Source organism: Hyla sarda, chromosome 12, assembly GCF_029499605.1.
Source record: "Hyla sarda isolate aHylSar1 chromosome 12, aHylSar1.hap1, whole genome shotgun sequence".
In the NCBI taxonomy this organism is placed as follows: Eukaryota; Metazoa; Chordata; class Amphibia; order Anura; family Hylidae; genus Hyla; species Hyla sarda.
The window spans coordinates 40,074,085-40,092,228 of NC_079200.1; the positions used below are offsets into that span (position 1 = coordinate 40,074,085).

General features: G+C 47.3%; 1 long non-coding RNA gene across 1 annotated transcript; it reads right to left on the minus strand.

Annotated features, from left to right (window-relative positions):
- Positions 1–511: 511 nt before the first annotated feature.
- Positions 512–2,247, minus strand: LOC130296742 (uncharacterized). Its single transcript, XR_008849275.1, has 3 exons — positions 2,186–2,247; positions 1,790–2,107; positions 512–1,700 (listed from the first exon to the last, which is right to left on the minus strand). It is a non-coding gene; the product is annotated as an uncharacterized LOC130296742 (long non-coding RNA).
- Positions 2,248–18,144: the final 15,897 nt, after the last annotated feature.

Genomic DNA, 18,144 nt, shown 5'->3' on the forward strand with positions numbered 1-18,144 from the left:
TCCCCTAGTGTGAAAGTAACACTGGGGGGTAGAAGGTACCCCTCCCCTATCCTGCTAGCAAAGTCTTTCTGTTATGTTCATTTCCCCTGGGTTGTGAACACTTATCTTACAGGATAGTAGAGGGGTACTTTCTACTCCCCAGTTATGACTTTCACACTTGGGGTTGGAAGGTACCCCTCCCCTATTCTGCTAGCAAAGCAGAGTCTACTCAGAAGCTCAAAAATCTCCTTGTGGAACTGACATTGCTTTTCAAGGGATAGTTTCTCTAGCATGGGAGCCAGGCTCTGGAGATAAAGTAGAGAGTCCAGTAGACGGCCCTGCCCCACCTGCTGTGACCGGCAAAACTCCTACCTCAAGGCTTCCACTTTATCATCCAATCTCATAAAGCTCTCCTTGGTAAGCTTTATGAGATCTTCAAGGATCCCATGCTGTCTCCTACCAGTCCTCACCGGCCGGCCAAAATGTGTGGTGTCCCAGTACAGGTATATTATGTCAAGGTATTGTAGGCCCTGTCAGATTGAGACCTCCAGTGTCCTGGGGGCTCCCCTGCAGGGACTCAACCATTTCTAATGTATATTTTGCACTGTTATAACTTAGTAATCCGTTATTGGGTATCTGTAGCTTTAAGTATGTTTCCTAGCAACCTCATGTCTAGTCAGGGTATATGAGAGTGGAGGACTGAGAGCTAGACTAGACTTTTGTGCGGAATGTTATGTTATGCTGTTATTTATATGTAACTTTATTGTAACTCCTAAAAGGGATACAGACAACTATATGATCCACAGCTGCCTGGCCAATGGGCTGTAGTTTAGCCTTCCCTTATAAGGGGTGGCATTTCCTGTAGTGAGTGTTCTGACGCAGAGAGAGAGAGTGTGATAGTGTTCTGACGTAGATACAGAGTTGGTGCAGATACAGAGATGGAGAATCCGCAGAGTAGAATAACCCGCAGAGGGTATCCACCGAGGAGGGATAAGAAAGAGCATGAAGTAATCCCAAATAATACCAAGTCTTTACTTCAGCCTTAATCCGAGGACTTCTAAAGGAGAATCCATTGAATTCCGGCGAAAAGCCACAATCTGCCGACACTTCAGTAAGTGACTTTAATCTCGAGACTACAAAAGACTTTAATCTCAAGCCTAATATAGCGCAGGCCTAAAATTCCTAGTCCGGCCATAGAAGCCAAACTCATATGCAATATAAAGTCCAGGCCCTGCAAGCTGTGTGGTCCTCTAGTGACTGTCTGTTAATCCTTTGGGAGACTTTGGTTGAGCGCTGTGAAGATTGTACCACCTGTCTTCAAGCTAGTAAAGCCTCCGTTAAACTGCAATCTAGTGTGGAGTCCATTCTTTCCTTGCTAGCCTGTGGGAAGATGGAGTTCCCCGGACCTGTAGTAACCCGGGAGCTACCAAGACTACAGTGGCGTCACGTGACATTAAGGGTTAATACCATCCGACCCTGGGTTTATACCCCCAAGAACCAAGTAACTAACCCCAGCGTAGTGGCGGTTGCGGATAACACCCATGGTCACCACAAATGTCCAAAGGATGCTTCAATCCTCTGGCGATTTAGTCAGGACAAAGAGGAAGCTGGTAGGGGAGATGCTTCTTGCCCTTTATCAGCAGGGGCGGGGATGGTGGTGGGGGGGGTTGGGGTCCTCAGTCTCCTGGGAGGTTTGAGACCTGGAGACACTGGAAGTTGTCCTGAAAGAGAAAAATAAAAAATGATTATTTTATTTAAAATGATTTAAATCAAACATTGTTTAATAAAAAAACTAAAAAAAAGTACGTACTTCATGACACTTTTGTAGAAATCGGAGGAAGCGCCGGTGGCAATATGGCTTCTTGCTGGTGCTTGCCCTGGCTCCACTAGGTATGTTTATTGGCTTTATTTACCTTGGCTGAGGCGCGGGACACTATTAAAATAAATAAATAAATAAATAAATAAAAGATGGACATACTGCCATATAGGGATACAATACATACTGGTTCTGGCTCTTTGGCAGGTCTATCCTGGGAGTCCTGGGGGGCGGACACATGCGGGACACTCTCTTCCTTGGATTCCACTTCTTGGTCACTGACTGACTTCTTCTATTTGGAATCTCATCAGACTGGAAGCAAAAAATGAATGCTTTCAAAATTATGGAAAAATGAATATGATTTAATTGCTCAAAATATCAAATACTCACACTTGGGCTTGAAGCCAGTAAAGACTCCACATCCTCCTCTGTCAGGCTCTACGGGGACGGGCTGCTGGCAAACAAAAAATAAACATGTTCAGAGATCATTGCCAGTCAAAAATGTCAAAACAGTCCAAAATGTCCAAACTCACCTTTTTGTATTGTCCCCAAAAAAATGTATAAAAAATTTGCAGAGTGGCACCACAAGGTCCAAAATCATACTGCACACTTCCCTAATCCATGCATTCATACCAATGTGGTGTTGAGGTGCGATGTGAAGCGTAGGGGCAGATGGTGTTAAAACTCCTTAGTGTTCATGATGCCAGGGCGTGGTTTGCCTATGTAACCACCTGAAGGTAGCACCACTAGTCCTAGATTAGGCAGGGCAAATAATAGTCCAAGGCCAGGTTAAGGTTAACGGTAGCTTTACTGAGGTAGACAGATGGTACAGTCTTTACAGCTAGGCCAGGATCCCAGAGAGGTGACCAGTAACACTGGACCTCTCAGCTTGCTGGGACTTGCAGTGACTTGACAGACTTTAGCGCAGCCACACCGACTATAACTGACTTTACTTGACTGAAGATAGTGACAGCAGACAAAGATGACTTGACTTACTGACTTGTGGCTGCAATTTAGGCTTAAGGCCTCCAGACTTGCTGAACACTGGCTCTGAGACGTCTGGACTGGACTTGACCTCAGGATCTAAGAGAGGGATTTTAGTATCTCTTATAAAGGGGGGGGGGGGGGGGTGAGCAAGGAGCCCATAGGCTGTCTGCAGGTCATCTGGTCACCTGGTGCTCTCTGGGTAACAAAACATAAGACTTCACCTCTTAAGGACCCAGGACGTACGGGGACGTCCCTGCACCCTGGGCTTTAAGGACCCAGGACGTCCCCGTACGTCCTGGCATTTTCCGGTCCCTGCCGCGCACCGGGCAGAGATCGGAAACGGATGCCTGCTGAAATCCTTCAGCAGGCATCCAGGGCAAACGCCGAGGGGGCCCCCCATGTCGGCGATCGCCGCAAATCGCAAGGGAAATCACCCTTGCGATCTGCGGCGATACCGGGCTGATCGGGTCTCTGGGACCCGACCGCCCGGTAATTTTGCATGATCCCGGCTGTCACAGACAGCCAGGACCATGCTGAAGAATAGGAGCGAGGTGGCAAGCCTGCCACCTCCTCCTATTCCCTGCGATCTGTCGGTTAGTTAACCGACCAATCGCAGGGGGGGGGGTGGGCGGTTACTTCCTCCCATCCTGCCCGGCCCCTTGAAGTCCGGAGAGGACGAGAGGAAGACCGGAGGACGCGGTGGGGGACGGGGGAGTGCTGGGGACCGGCCCTGGAACTTACCTCGTCCCTGAAGACCCGGATCCAGGCGTGAATACGGCGGCGGCGGCGGCGACAGGTGAGTAGATCTTCAGCTGCGGTCGGGCCCTTTACAGCAATGCACGTCGCCGTAAAGCGACATGCATTGCTGTATTGGGACCCTGTATACTACAACTCCCAGCATGCCCAGACAGCCCTTGGCGTCTGGGCATGCTGGGAGTTGCAGTTTTGCAACATCTGGAGGTCCACAGTTTTTGGACCACTGTGCCCTTCCAGATGTTGCAAAACTACACATCCTCAGCATGCCCTTACTGTCCAGGCATGCTGGGAGTTGTAGTTCTGTAACATTTGGCCCTTCAGATGTTGCAGAACTACAACTCCCAGCATGCCTGGACAGTTTTGGCATACTGGGAGTTGTAGTTTTGCAACATCTGGAAGGGCACAGATTGGGAACCACTGTATTAGTGGTCTTCAAACTGTAGTCCTCCAGATGTTGCAAACCAAGCATGCTGGGAGTTGTAGTTTGGCAACATCTGGCTCTAAAGATGTTGCCGAACTACTACTCCCAGCATGCCTGAGAATGTTTGGGAGTTGTGGTTTTGCAACAGCTGGAGGCACACTGGTTGGGAAACATTGTCTGTTTCCTAACTCAGTGTTTCCCAACCCGTGTGCCTCCAGCTGTTGCAAAACTATAACTACCAGCATGCACTGAGACTGTGCATGCTGGGAGTTGTAGTTTTGCAACAGCTGGAGGTCCCCCCCTGTGAATGTACAGGGTACATTCACATGGGCAGGGAGCTTACAGTGAGTATCAGGCTGCAAGTTTGCAATGCAGCAAATTTTGCGCGGCAGCTCAAACTCGCAGCGGGAAACTCGCTGTAATCCCCCGCCCGTGTGACTGTACCCTAAAAACACTACACTACACTAACACAAAATAAAATAAAAAGTAAAAAACACTACATATACACATATCCCTACACAGCCCCCCTCCCTCCTCAATAAAAAGGAAAAACGTCTGGTACGCCACTCTTTCCAAAATGGAGCCTCCAGCTGTTGCAAAACAACAACTCCCAGTATTGCCGGACAGCCGTTGACTGTCCAGGCATGCTGAGAGTTTTGCAACAGCTGGAGGCACCCTGTTTGGGAATCACTGGCGTAGAATACCCCTATGTCCACCCCTATGCAAATCCCTAATTCAGGCCTCAAATGCACATGGCGCTCTCACTTTGGAGCCCTGTCGTATTTCAAGGCAACAGTTTAGGGTCACATATGGGGTGTCGCCGTACTTGGGAGAAATTGCCTAACAAATCTTGGGGGTCTTTTTCTCCTTTCACCCCTTATGAAAAGGTGAAGTTGGGGTCTACACCAGCATGTTAGTGTAAAAAAAATAAACTTTTTACACTAACATGCTGGTGTTGCCCTATACTTTTCATTTTGAAAAGAGGTAAAGGGGAAAAAAGCCCCCCAAAATTTGTAACGCAATTTCTCCCGAGTACGGAGATACCCCATATGTGGGCGCAAAGTGCTCTGGGGGCGCACAACAAGGCCCAGAAGGGAGAGTGCGCCATGTACATTTGAGGTGATTTGACAAACGCAAAAAAAACAAAACCCCACATGTGACCCCATTTCGGAAACTACACCCCTCACGGAATGTAATGAGGGGTGCAGTGAGAATTTACACCCCACAGGTGTCTGACAGATCTTTGGAACAGTGGGCTGTGCAAATTAAACATGTTGTACAGCCCACTGTTCCAAAGATATGACAGACACCAATCGGGGGTAAATGCTCACTTTACACCTTGTTACGTTCCTCAAGGGGTCTAGTTTCCAAAATGGTATGCCATGTGGGGGTTATTTTGCTGTCCTGGCACCATATGGGCTTCCTAAATGCGACATGCCCCCCGAGCAAAATTTGCTCTCAAAAAGCCAAATATGACTCCTCTTCTGAGCATTGTAGTTCGCTCGTAGTGCACTTTAGGTCAACTTATGGGGTACCGCCATACTCAGAAGAGATGTGGTTACAAATTTTGGAGGGTATTTTCTGCTATTAACCCTTGCAAAAATGTGAAATTTGGGGGGGAAACACACCTTTTAGTGAATTTTTTTCCCTTTACGTATGCAAAAGTAGTGAAACCCCTGTGGGGTATTAAGGCTCACTTTATTTCTTGTTACGTTCCACAAAGGGTCTAGTTTCCAAAATGGTATGCCATGTGTTTTTTTTTTGCTGTCCTGGCACCATAGGGGCTTCCTAAATGCGACATGCCCCCGAGCAAAATTTGCTCTCAAAAAGCCAAATATGACTCCTTCTCTTCTGAGCATTGTAGTTCACCCATAGTACACTTCAGGTCAACTTATGGGGTACCGCCATACTCAGAAGAGATGGGGTTACAATGTTTGGGGGGTATTTTCTGCTATTAACCCTTGCAAAAATGGGAAATTTGGGGGGAAACACATTTTAGTGAAATTTTATTTTTATTTTTTTACATATGCAAAAGTCGGGAAACCCCTGTGGGGTATTAAGGCTCACTTTATTCCTTGTTACGTACCTCAAGAGGTCTAGTTTCCAAAATGGTATGCCATGTGGGAGATTTTTGCTGTTCTGGCACCATAGGGGCTTCCTAAATGCAACATGCCCCCCAATAACCATTTAAAAAAAACGTACTCTCCAAAATCCCCATGTCGCTCCTTCGCTTCTGAGCCCTCTACTGCGCCCGCCGAACACTTTACATAGACATATGAGGTATCTGCTTACTCAAGAGAAATTGGGCCACAAATATAAGTATACATTTTCTCCTTTTACCCCTTGTAAAAATTCAAAAATTGGGTCTACAAGAACATGCGGGTGTAAAAAATGGAGATTGTGAATTTTCTCCTTCACTTTGCTGTTATTCCTGTGAAACACCTAAAGGGTTAAAATGCTGACTGAATGTCATTTTGAATACTTTTGGGGGTGCAGTTTTTATAATGGGGTCATTTGTGGGGTATTTCTAATATGAAGACCCTTCAAATCCACTTCAAACCTGAACTGGTCCCTGAAAAATTGTGAGTTTGGAAATTTTGTGAAAAATTGGAAAATTGCTGCTGAACTTTGAAGCCCTCTGGTGTCTTTCAGAAGTAAAAACACGTCAATTTTATGATGCAAACATAAAGTAGACATATTGTATATGTGAATAAAAATAAAAATTATTTTGAATATCCATTTTCCTTCAAAGTTAGAAAAATGCAAAATTTTCAAATTTTTCATAAAAGGATGCAAGATACCACAAAATTTTACCACTATGTTAAAGTAGAATATGTCACGAAAAAACGTTCTCGGAATCAGAATGATAACTAAAAGCATTCCAGAGTTATTAATGTTTAAAGTGACAGTGGTCAGATGTGCAAAAAATGGCCAGGTCCTAAGGTGTAAAATGGCTGGCTCATTAAGGGGTTAAACATGTGACAAACATTATTAGGTGACTAACAATCATGTGACCACATCTAAGCTCCTTTACACCGATACAACCTATACACAATATGGGGGAACACTGCAGGAGAGCCCTGAGGACATTCAGGGACTCAACCTGACAGGTCCCATACTGGGACATCACACCAACATGTAAACTGCGAGCAAAAATGCCCGACGCATGCAAAGTGGCAAGAACATGGCGGGCATGAAACAGCTGCAGAGTGGTGCCACACAGCCCAAAATCATACTGCACACTTCCCTAGTCCACGCATTCATAACCACATATGAACTGAGGGCAAAAATGCCCGCAGCCACAAGCACGTTCCCAATGAACGCAACAAAATTACAATACATACTGCATCGCAGCCATCCATGTACCCACCTTCACTGAAAGAAGATTTGGCGTAAAACATGCGCTTAAAATGGCGGATGTTGGCGGATGTTACCTGCTGTGAAAACCAGGAAGAAGAGAGGGCTGTGAGCACTCCTCCCCTTTCCCATGTGACTTCAGAGATGTGAAGGCTTTACTGAGCATGCTTAGTAGAAATAACGGACATTCTAATAACGGGCAGTAAAGGGTGTTTTTAGAGAACATCCATCAGCCATAGACTTCAATGTAAAAAAAAAAAACGGACGTTAATTAAACCGTTATTGGGATGGGCAAAAAATTTGTGCATGGGACGTTATTTCTCCCGTCACAAATAACATCCGTTAGTCATAACGAGCTATAACGGGTGACAACGGATGCTCAAAAAATGCCATAGACATGAATGGGATTTTTTGACAGCCGTTTTTAAGGGTTTTGTGACGGGACATTGTAACAGGCCTTTTTACAGGAGGCAAACAGTGGTGTGAAAGCAGCCTTAGATGGTCAGCAGCTCCTGCTGAATTTGGTAGGTTAACAGAAAATTTCTTATGTTAATCTCACTATTTACACGGAAGTGGTAAGAGTAAAAAATCATGAGATTCTCTGTGCTGTATTATTAGAAGAAGACGATTAGGAATATTATTAGGAGAATACAACGCTTCATGAAGGCACAATACAAGTATGAATACTAAATAACCTATAAGGGGCTCTGTGTGTCACGTTAAATTGCCTATGCAAAGTGTTGCTCTGAGCCCTAATGCAGTAAGAGGGCACGTTCCCACTTGGCGTATACGCAGCGTATTTCACACTGTGCAAAATCTGCAGAAGCAGCAGGAAATATGCTGCGTATCCCTCGCTCACCATTCACACAGGGCTTTCCGGCGGCAGCCCTATGTGTGCAGTGAGTTTTGGAGGCGGGGCCGTGTGTCGGCGTGACTGTGACACGCAGCTCCGCCTCCAAAACTGACTACACACATAGGGCTGCCGCCGGAAATCCCTATGTGAATGGTGAGCAAGGGATACGCAGCGTATTTCCCGCTGCTTCTGCAGATTTTGCACAGCGTGAAATATGCTGCGTATACCCCAAGTGGGAACGTGCCCTTATGGAAGTTGTTTATATCAAGGTATAGGTGCTATCTGAGAAGAAACATTTAAATAAAAAGGGTTCAATACGTGGAGTACAAAGTAGCCTCTTAGTGAGACCACCAATAATTAGCTCTAATCTGTGGAACTCTGGTATACATGTTCATTTTACCTGCAGCACCACCCCGGTGTCAACATAGGCATTACCCACTGCACATTCTGATCAATGGCTTGTCTGTGTAATACAGGTCAGGACAAGTGCTCCAGAGCAAGTTCTTTTTGCTGATGACACAAAGATTTGTAACAGGGTCATTTGGGGGGGGGGGGGGAGGAGAAAGGGGACATTTTTTTTTTATGTGTGTGTTTTCCTATCTTCAGAAATTGGTCTGCCCAGAAATGAAGGATCAGAATGAATACTAAAATTTTAGTTTGGAATAATAGTGGAATGGGAGAGAAAAATCACATTATTTTGGAATTAATTAAGACTTATTTGCCAGGTGTTATTTGTATTATAGAATCTCACACTCTCAGATCTCACACGAGACATTGTGGGTATTGTTAAAGGGGTACTCCGGCGCTAATACATCTTATCCCCTATCCAAAGGATAGGGGATAAGATGCCTGATCGCGGGGGTCACTCCGCTGGGGGCGGAGCGTGACGTCACAATGCTCCGGCCCCTCGTGATCGCCAGTAATCAGACCCGGAGTGAACATACTCCGGGGACTGATTATAACGGGGTGCTGCGTGCAAGATCACGGGGTCCCCAGCGGCGGGACCCCTGCGATCAGGCATCTTATCCCCTATCCTTTGGATAGGGGATAAGATGTTTTAGCGCCGGAGTACCTCTTTAAGAAGCAATGATGGACACATCAGTATCATTCTTTTTTACTCAGCCTATTCTAGAGGGGTGAGCGTATTTATGTCCAAAAATAAAAAATTAGGCAGTGGAACACTGGCACCCCGGTGTTCTGAATATTTATGTTCAGAACACCGGTTTAGTTTTAAGCGGCCATGGCCGTGATGTCACGCCCCCTCCATTCATGTCTATGGTAGGACTTATGCCTCCTTGATGTCATCTGTATGCAACATGGGGATTTGCATTGCCTCCTCCGTAACTAAACTGGGAATGAAGATAGGGAAAACCCCAAACTCTTTATATAGCATGAACGATTATGGGACAGTGTTGTCAAGATGAAAAACTTTTCCTGCTTGCTGTATCCCATCCTAACGCTTCCCTTCCCACTTGGATGTCAAATGTGTGAATGAGACTTTTAGAAATCATATATATTGGCAGTGAAACGTCCATGAATAGCGCTTAAAATGTTAAAGCTTTCTAAAACAGATTGGGGGGGGGGGGTGTAAACTTTCCCACCATTAGAAGCTATATATTATCTAGTCCAGTGATGGCGAATCTATTGCACGCGTCCCACAGGTGGCATGCTGAGCCCCCTCTGTGGGCATGCGGCCATAGTTCGCCAGGCGGGGCAAACCGGGACATCCCTATCTTCCGAAAGGTCTTTTCGGGACACAAGGATGTCCAGTTACCTTTCCGCGGCCCCGCGTTTACTTTAAAAAAGCAGGGGCCGCCAGGAGGTAGTGCACGCAGGGACGTCACTGACGTCCCGTGCGTGCGCCCATAGGAACGGAGGAGTGGAGCATTGGAGCATCGAGGAGGAGGATGCGCAGGCATGGTAAGTTACCTGCTCGTCATCTTCAGTACTCCGACCACACTGAGCACTGAGAGGCAGTACACAGACATACAGCCTCCAGCCATACACTGCATATGGCTGAAGGCTGTATGTCTGTGGGGGAACTATACTGCACCTAATGTGGGAGAACATACTGCCAACCTAATGTGGGGGAACTATACTGCCAACCTAATGTGGGGAAACTACTGCCAACCTAATGTGGGGGAACTGCAACCTAATGTGGGGGAACATACTGCCTACCTAATGTGAGGGAACTATACTGCCAACCTAATGTGGGGAAACTACTGTCAACCTAATGTGGGGGAACTGCAACCTAATGTGGGGGAACTGCAACCTAATGTGGGGGAACATACTGCCTACCTAATGTGAGGGAACTGCAACCTAATGTGGGGGAACTGCAACCTAATGTGGGGAAACTGCAACCTAATGTGGGGGGAACATACTGCCAACCTAATGTGGGGGAACATACTGCCAACCTAATGTTGGTGGGACATACTGCCAACCTAATGTGGGGGGAACTAGAACCTAATGTGGGGGAACTACAACCTAATGTGGAGGAACTATACTGCTTACCTAATGTGGGGGAACTATACTGCCTACCTAATGTGGGGGAACTATACTGTCTACCTAATGTGGAGGAACATACTGCCTACCTAATGTGGGGGAACATACTGCCTACCTAATGTGGGGGAACTACAACCTAATGTGGGGGAACATACTGCCAACCTAATGTGGGTGTTACGCCGAGCGCTCCGGGTCCCCGCTCCTCCCCGGAGCGCTCGCTACACTCTCCTCACTGCAGCGCTCCGGTCAGATCCACTGACCCGGGGCGCTGCGATACCACCTCCAGCCGGGATGCGATTCGCGATGCGGGTAGCGCCCGCTCGCGATGCGCACCCCGGCTCCCGTACCTGACTCGCTCTCCGTCGGTCCTGTCCCGGCGCGCGCGGCCCCGCTCCCTAGGGCGCGCGCGCGCCGGGTCTTTGCGATTTAAAGGGCCACTGCGCCGCTGATTGGCGCAGTGGTTCCAATTAGTGTTTTCACCTGTGCACTTCCCTATATCACCTCACTTCCCCTGCACTCCCTTGCCGGATCTTGTTGCCATCGTGCCAGTGAAAGCGTTTCCTTGTATGTTCCTAGCCTGTGTTCCAGACCTCCTGCCGTTGCCCCTGACTACGATCCTTGCTGCCTGCCCCGACCTTCTGCTACGTCCGACCTTGCTTCTGTCTACTCCCTTGTACCGCGCCTATCTTCAGCAGCCAGAGAGGTTGAGCCGTTGCTAGTGGATACGACCTGGTCACTACCGCCGCAGCAAGACCATCCCGCTTTGCGGCGGGCTCTGGTGAAAACCAGTAGTGACTTAGAACCGATCCACTAGCACGGTCCACGCCAATCCCTCTCTGGCACAGAGAAGCGGAAGACGCCTTTAAACGGCTCAAGTCTGCCTTTTCTTCGGCTCCTGTGCTCTCCAGACCTGACCCATCTAAACCCTTCCTATTGGAGGTTGATGCCTCCTCAGTGGGAGCTGGAGCTGTCCTTCTACAAAAAAATTCTTCCGGGCATGCTGTTACTTGTGGTTTTTTTTTCTAGGACCTTCTCTCCGGCGGAGAGGAACTACTCCATCGGGGATCGAGAGCTTCTAGCCATTAAATTAGCACTTGAGGAATGGAGGCATCTGCTGGAGGGATCAAGATTTCCAGTTATTATTTACACCGATCACAAGAACCTCTCCTACCTCCAGTCTGCCCAACGGCTGAATCCTCGCCAGGCCAGGTGGTCTCTGTTCTTTGCCCGATTTAATTTTGAAATCCACTTTCGGCCTGCCGATAAGAACATTAGGGCCGATGCTCTCTCTCGTTCCTCGGATGCTTCTGAAGTTGAACTCTCTCCGCAACACATCATTCCTCCTGACTGCCTGATTTCCACTTCTCCAGCCTCCATCAGGCAAACTCCTCCAGGAAAGACCTTCGTTTCTCCACGCCAACGCCTCGGAATCCTCAAATGGGGTCACTCCTCCCATCTCGCAGGACATGCGGGCATCAAGAAATCTGTGCAACTCATCTCTCGCTTCTATTGGTGGCCGACTCTGGAGACGGATGTTGTGGACTTTGTGCGAGCCTGCACTATCTGTGCCCGGGATAAGACTCCTCGCCAGAAGCCCGCTGGTTTTCTTCATCCTCTGCCTGTCCCCGAACAGCCTTGGTCTCTGATTGGTATGGATTTTATTACTGACTTACCCCCTTCCCGTGGCAACACTGTTATTTGGGTGGTCGTTGATCGATTCTCCAAAATGGCACATTTCATCCCTCTTCCTGGTCTTCCTTCAGCGCCTCAGTTGGCTAAACAATTTTTTGTACACATTTTTCGTCTTCACGGGTTGCCTACGCAGATCGTCTCGGATAGAGGCGTCCAATTCGTGTCTAAATTCTGGAGGGCTCTCTGTAAACAACTCAAGATTAAATTAAATTTTTCTTCTGCATATCATCCTCAATCCAATGGACAAGTAGAAAGAATTAACCAGGTCTTGGGTGATTATTTACGACATTTTGTTTCCTCCCGCCAGGATGACTGGGCAGATCTTCTACCATGGGCCGAATTCTCGTATAACTTCAGAGTCTCTGAATCTTCCTCCAAATCCCCATTTTTCGTGGTGTACGGCCGTCACCCTCTTCCCCCCCTCCCTACCCCCTTGCCCTCTGGTCTGCCCGCTGTGGATGAAATTTCTCGTGATCTTTCCATCATATGGAGAGAGACCCAAAATTCTCTCTTACAGGCTTCATCACGCATGAAGAAGTTCGCGGATAAGAAAAGAAGAGCTCCTCCCATTTTTTCCCCTGGAGACAAGGTATGGCTCTCCGCTAAATATGTCCGCTTCCGTGTCCCTAGCTACAAGTTGGGACCACGCTATCTTGGTCCTTTCAAAATTTTGTGCCAGATTAATCCTGTCTCTTACAAACTTCTTCTTCCTCCTTCTCTTCGTATTCCTAATGCCTTTCACGTTTCTCTTCTTAAACCACTTATCATCAACCGTTTCTCTCCCAAATCTGTTTCCCCCACTCCTGTTTCCGGCTCCTCGGACATCTTCTCCGTCAAAGAGATTCTGGCATCTAAAAAGGTCAGAGGCAAAACCTTTTTTTTAGTTGATTGGGAGGGTTGTGGTCCTGAAGAGAGATCCTGGGAACCTGAGGACAATATCCTAGACAAAAGTCTGCTCCTCAGGTTCTCAGGCTCTAAGAAGAGGGGGAGACCCAAGGGGGGGGTACTGTTACGCCGAGCGCTCCGGGTCCCCGCTCCTCCCCGGAGCGCTCGCTACACTCTCCTCACTGCAGCGCTCCGGTCAGATCCACTGACCCGGGGCGCTGCGATACCACCTCCAGCCGGGATGCGATTCGCGATGCGGGTAGCGCCCGCTCGCGATGCGCACCCCGGCTCCCGTACCTGACTCGCTCTCCGTCGGTCCTGTCCCGGCGCGCGCGGCCCCGCTCCCTAGGGCGCGCGCGCGCCGGGTCTTTGCGATTTAAAGGGCCACTGCGCCAGTGATTGGCGCAGTGGTTCCAATTAGTGTTTTCACCTGTGCACTTCCCTATATCACCTCACTTCCCCTGCACTCCCTTGCCGGATCTTGTTGCCATCGTGCCAGTGAAAGCGTTTCCTTGTATGTTCCTAGCCTGTGTTCCAGACCTCCTGCCGTTGCCCCTGACTACGATCCTTGCTGCCTGCCCCGACCTTCTGCTACGTCCGACCTTGCTTCTGTCTACTCCCTTGTACCGCGCCTATCTTCAGCAGCCAGAGAGGTTGAGCCGTTGCTAGTGGATACGACCTGGTCACTACCGCCGCAGCAAGACCATCCCGCTTTGCGGCGGGCTCTGGTGAAAACCAGTAGTGACTTAGAACCGATCCACTAGCACGGTCCACGCCAATCCCTCTCTGGCACAGAGGATCCACTACCTGCCAGCCGGCATCGTGACAGTGGGGGAACATACTGCCTACATAAGTTGTTTTTTCTAAACTTAAACCTCAGTATTCTGATTTAATTGCTGTGCTGGCACTTTGAGGGAAAAAAAGTTGGCGTGCCTTACGGTTTGGGCACTTGGGCTCAAAAAGGTTCACCATCACTGATCTAGTCTGTACCAGTATGTGATTGACTGGCCATAAGGCTCATCCTTTAATGCTACTTAACAATTAGAGCGAGCATTTGCTTTCCCATGCTGCATGACAGTGCTATTGCATACTGCTTGCTCTTGCCTTAAAGCAGTTTTAAAGGGTCAAATCAGTATTTTGTTTTTTTTTCTTTCTTTCTATCAGATCTAAGGCAGGGTGGCATAGAAGGGTGAGAGTCAGGTTGGTACTTTTTTTGTATTAACCTAATGGTGTAAAGCTTAAAAGTTACAATTTAGCATTGTTTTTTTATTATTATTGAATGGTGTTAAGCTTATTAGATTGTAATTGTGTAATAGAAAAAATGATAGGGTCAGGGACTATTGATAGTATTCAGAATATTGGACACTAGATGGGCAAAATGGTTATAATTAGAGATGAGCAACCAAAGCAGGTGAACTTGTTCTTGCTCAGAACTTTAGGTTAAGATCAGCTCACAGAATTTTTGAAATTTGCCAGGCTCAATTGCACCACTATTACTAGCAAAAGGGATGATGAACACACAGCGTTTTGGTAACTTAATAAATGGAGGAAGTACATCAGGGTACTCCATCATACCTTGCAGCTAGCTCACATAACCCCAGGTTAGCCAATCATTGCTTGCATTATGTTCCCAGGCCAATCAGGAGAAAGACATAGGTTTAAGAGGCTGATAAAGCCCTATGCACAGCATTGAGGCCGTCATCTTGGAGAAAAGACTGAGAGAGAGCAAGAACTACTAATCCCAGAAAGAATTCACAAATCCAATAGAAAGCAAGTTGAACAAAGAATTGATCAGTGGGCTGACCTTAGACAGTGTCCTCCTGTCACCTGCATTACTATGTCCAGTTGGTGCACTACAGATACCAGTTGTTAGGAATCAAGGCAGGTGTACGTCAGGTGGTGGATCCTCTGGGCCTGTGTGGATGTAGACGTGAGCTGTGCCAGGGAGCGGAGTCTAAGGTGCCGCTGGTCTTCACCAGAGACTGCCATAAAGCGGGATGGTCTTGCTGCGGCAGGCAGCACCCAGGTCGCTACCCCCGGCATGATTCGTCCACACAGGTAGCTGGGGGGGGGGGTGGCGTGGCATGGAAGGACACTGGCAGGACGTAGCAGATGGCAGAAGGTCAGGGCAGGTACACAGGTACAGGTAGGTAGGGAAACAGGGAACAGGTACACAGTAGCGAGACACAGGACTTCATTATGGCATAAACAACCTAAAGATTTGGCAGGGAAGCAAGGGAGGAGCAGAAATATATGGACCAGGGGACAGGTGTAATCACTTTAATTAATTGGCACTGGCCCTTTAAGAAACAGAGCTCTGGCGCGCATGCGCCGTAGAAGGGGGAGGCACGTGCACCGGAGCTGCGAGGACAGGGACACAGTGAGACAGAGGCTGAGGCAGGTGAGTGACGGGCTAGGATTCGCAATGCGGGCGCGTCCCGCGATGAGGATCGCAGCCCCGCCGGCAACAGAGACATGACAGCGCACTCACGGCCAGCGTGTCTGGCCGGAGCGCGGCTGTTACACCAGTAGTGTCATCACAGAATAATACCATAAAAGCTATTACATTACAATACAAAATAAGCTGAACAAAGCATTTATAGCAATGGGCTGTCAACAGACAGTGAACTCCTATCACCTGCATTACTGTGTCCCTTAAGTGCACTACAGATCCCAGCAGTGTCACTCCAGAAAAAGACCTAAAAAGCTATCACATTATAAAGCAAAGCAAGCTGAGCAAAGCAGTGGCTGACCTGTATTTTAACATATGCATAAAAAAGTGAATGCAAAATAGGCATTGAATGCCACGTTAAGTGTATTTTCTGGGTTTAATCAAACATATAATATTTCTGAAAGAAAATACGGAGGATCCAGCACTTCGTTGCAAGCAGCTTTATTGAAGATACATCACACCATAAAAATGACAGTCAGTCAGACATGTTTCGAGTGCTAGCGCTTGAAACATGTCTGACTGACTGTCATTTTTATGGTGTCATGTATCTTCAATAAAGCTCCTTGCAACAAAGTGCTGGACCCTCCGTACTTTCTTTCTTTAATATTAGATGCCTTGCCAGGCACCGGTCCGAGCACCGTACATCAGGGAAGGTGAGCTGGATCACTCACTTGTTTGTTGCATATAATATTTCTTCCTGGATTTAACATAAATATGCATAAAAAGCATTAAGAGTAAATGTGTAATGTCCATTTTAGGCCAAGTTGCTTTCATTTTTATGGGTTTAATCAAATATATAGTATTTCTACATGTGTTTAACATAAGTACACATTGAAAGCATTAAGTGTGAACGCAGAATAGACATCTAAGGCCAAGTTATGTGTATTTTCTGGGTTTAATCAAACAGATAGCATTTCTTCCTGTGTTTGACATAAATCCACATTAAATGCATTGAGAGTAAAAGCTGGCTGGAAGTTTCTGCACCACTTGATTACTTAATGAGTGCCACATCACCCACAAAACATAACAATAACCTCCAAATCTTTTTCAGTTAAAAAATAAATTATCTTAAATGGTTGGCAGAGGAATGGGTATAGGAAAGAGCAATCCTGCCATGTCATTTGACAGTAAGCATGTTGGTGATAGTAGCAGCTCTGTGGGCACCATCCATTGCCCAGGCCCTGAATAGGTATCGGCAGCAGCCTGATGCCTGGTGGTAGCAGTAGCATCAGTAAGGAAAAGTTGTCACAGTCTTTCAGTGGTTTTGTGGTTTTGGAGGATAATACTGTACTACTGTACTGTACTTATTAGCAGCTGTATACAAAACAGAAAGTTATTTTGTTTTTGGATTTCTTTTTTTTTCTGTCCACAGTGCTCTCTGCTGCCCCCTCTGTCCGTATCAGGAACTGTCCAGAACAGGAGCAAATCCCCATAGCAAACCTATGCTGTTCTGGACAGTTCCTGATACAGACAGAGGTGTCAGCAGAGTGCACTGTGGACAGGGAAAAAAAATCCAAAAACAAAAGAACTTTCTCTGTAATATACAGCCACTAATAAGTACTGGAAGGATGAAGATTTTTTTTAATGAAATCTGTCATCAGAATCACCCGCACTAAACCTGTTACACAGGCTTGTAGTGCGGGTGATCCTGATTAAAATGCTTCTTACCTGGTTAAAAATGGTTCAGCGGTTCTTCAGATATCTTTATTTTTAGTTTTCTGTTATTCCCTGGCTTGGGACTCAGTGGGAGGTCTTATCATCTCGGACTCGGCCACACATCATTATAGCTGGGCGGAGCGGCCGCCCGTCTCATGAATATTCATGAACTTATCCTCGTAGTCTAACTCCTTTTTCTAGGTCTGGTGGGGAGGGCCGCGCATGCGCCGCATTCCGTATACCCGGAAGCGGCGTTCTCCCCCAGGTTTTCACTCATGCAGCCCGTCTTCTTACTTGTATTGGGCCGCAACGCGAGTGAAGCCGGGGGGAGAACGCCACTTTCGTGTGTACGGAACGCGGCGCATGCGCGGCCCTCCCCACCAGACCTAGAAAAAGGAGTTAGACTACGAGGATAAGTTCATGAATATTCATGAGCCGGGCGGCCGCTCCGCCCAGCTAGAATGACGTGTAGCTGAGTCCGAGATGATAACACCTCCCACTGAGTCCCAAGCCAGGGAATAACAGAAAACTAAAAACAAAGATATCTGAAGAACCGCTGAACCATTTTTTTTTTTTTTTTTAAATACGGTTTATTGAAGATTAAACAAACATCAGCCAAATTGCCTCACAGAGCAAAATGGTATAAAGCGGAGTACACAAGTAAAAAAGGCACTGAGAACATGTACAAGTAAGCAGAATGTAAACGACATAATATCATATAAAGATCCGGCAGTAATCAGTGCAGTGAGGGCATAATCTGAGGAAAACCAAGAACAGCCAGTTGAGAA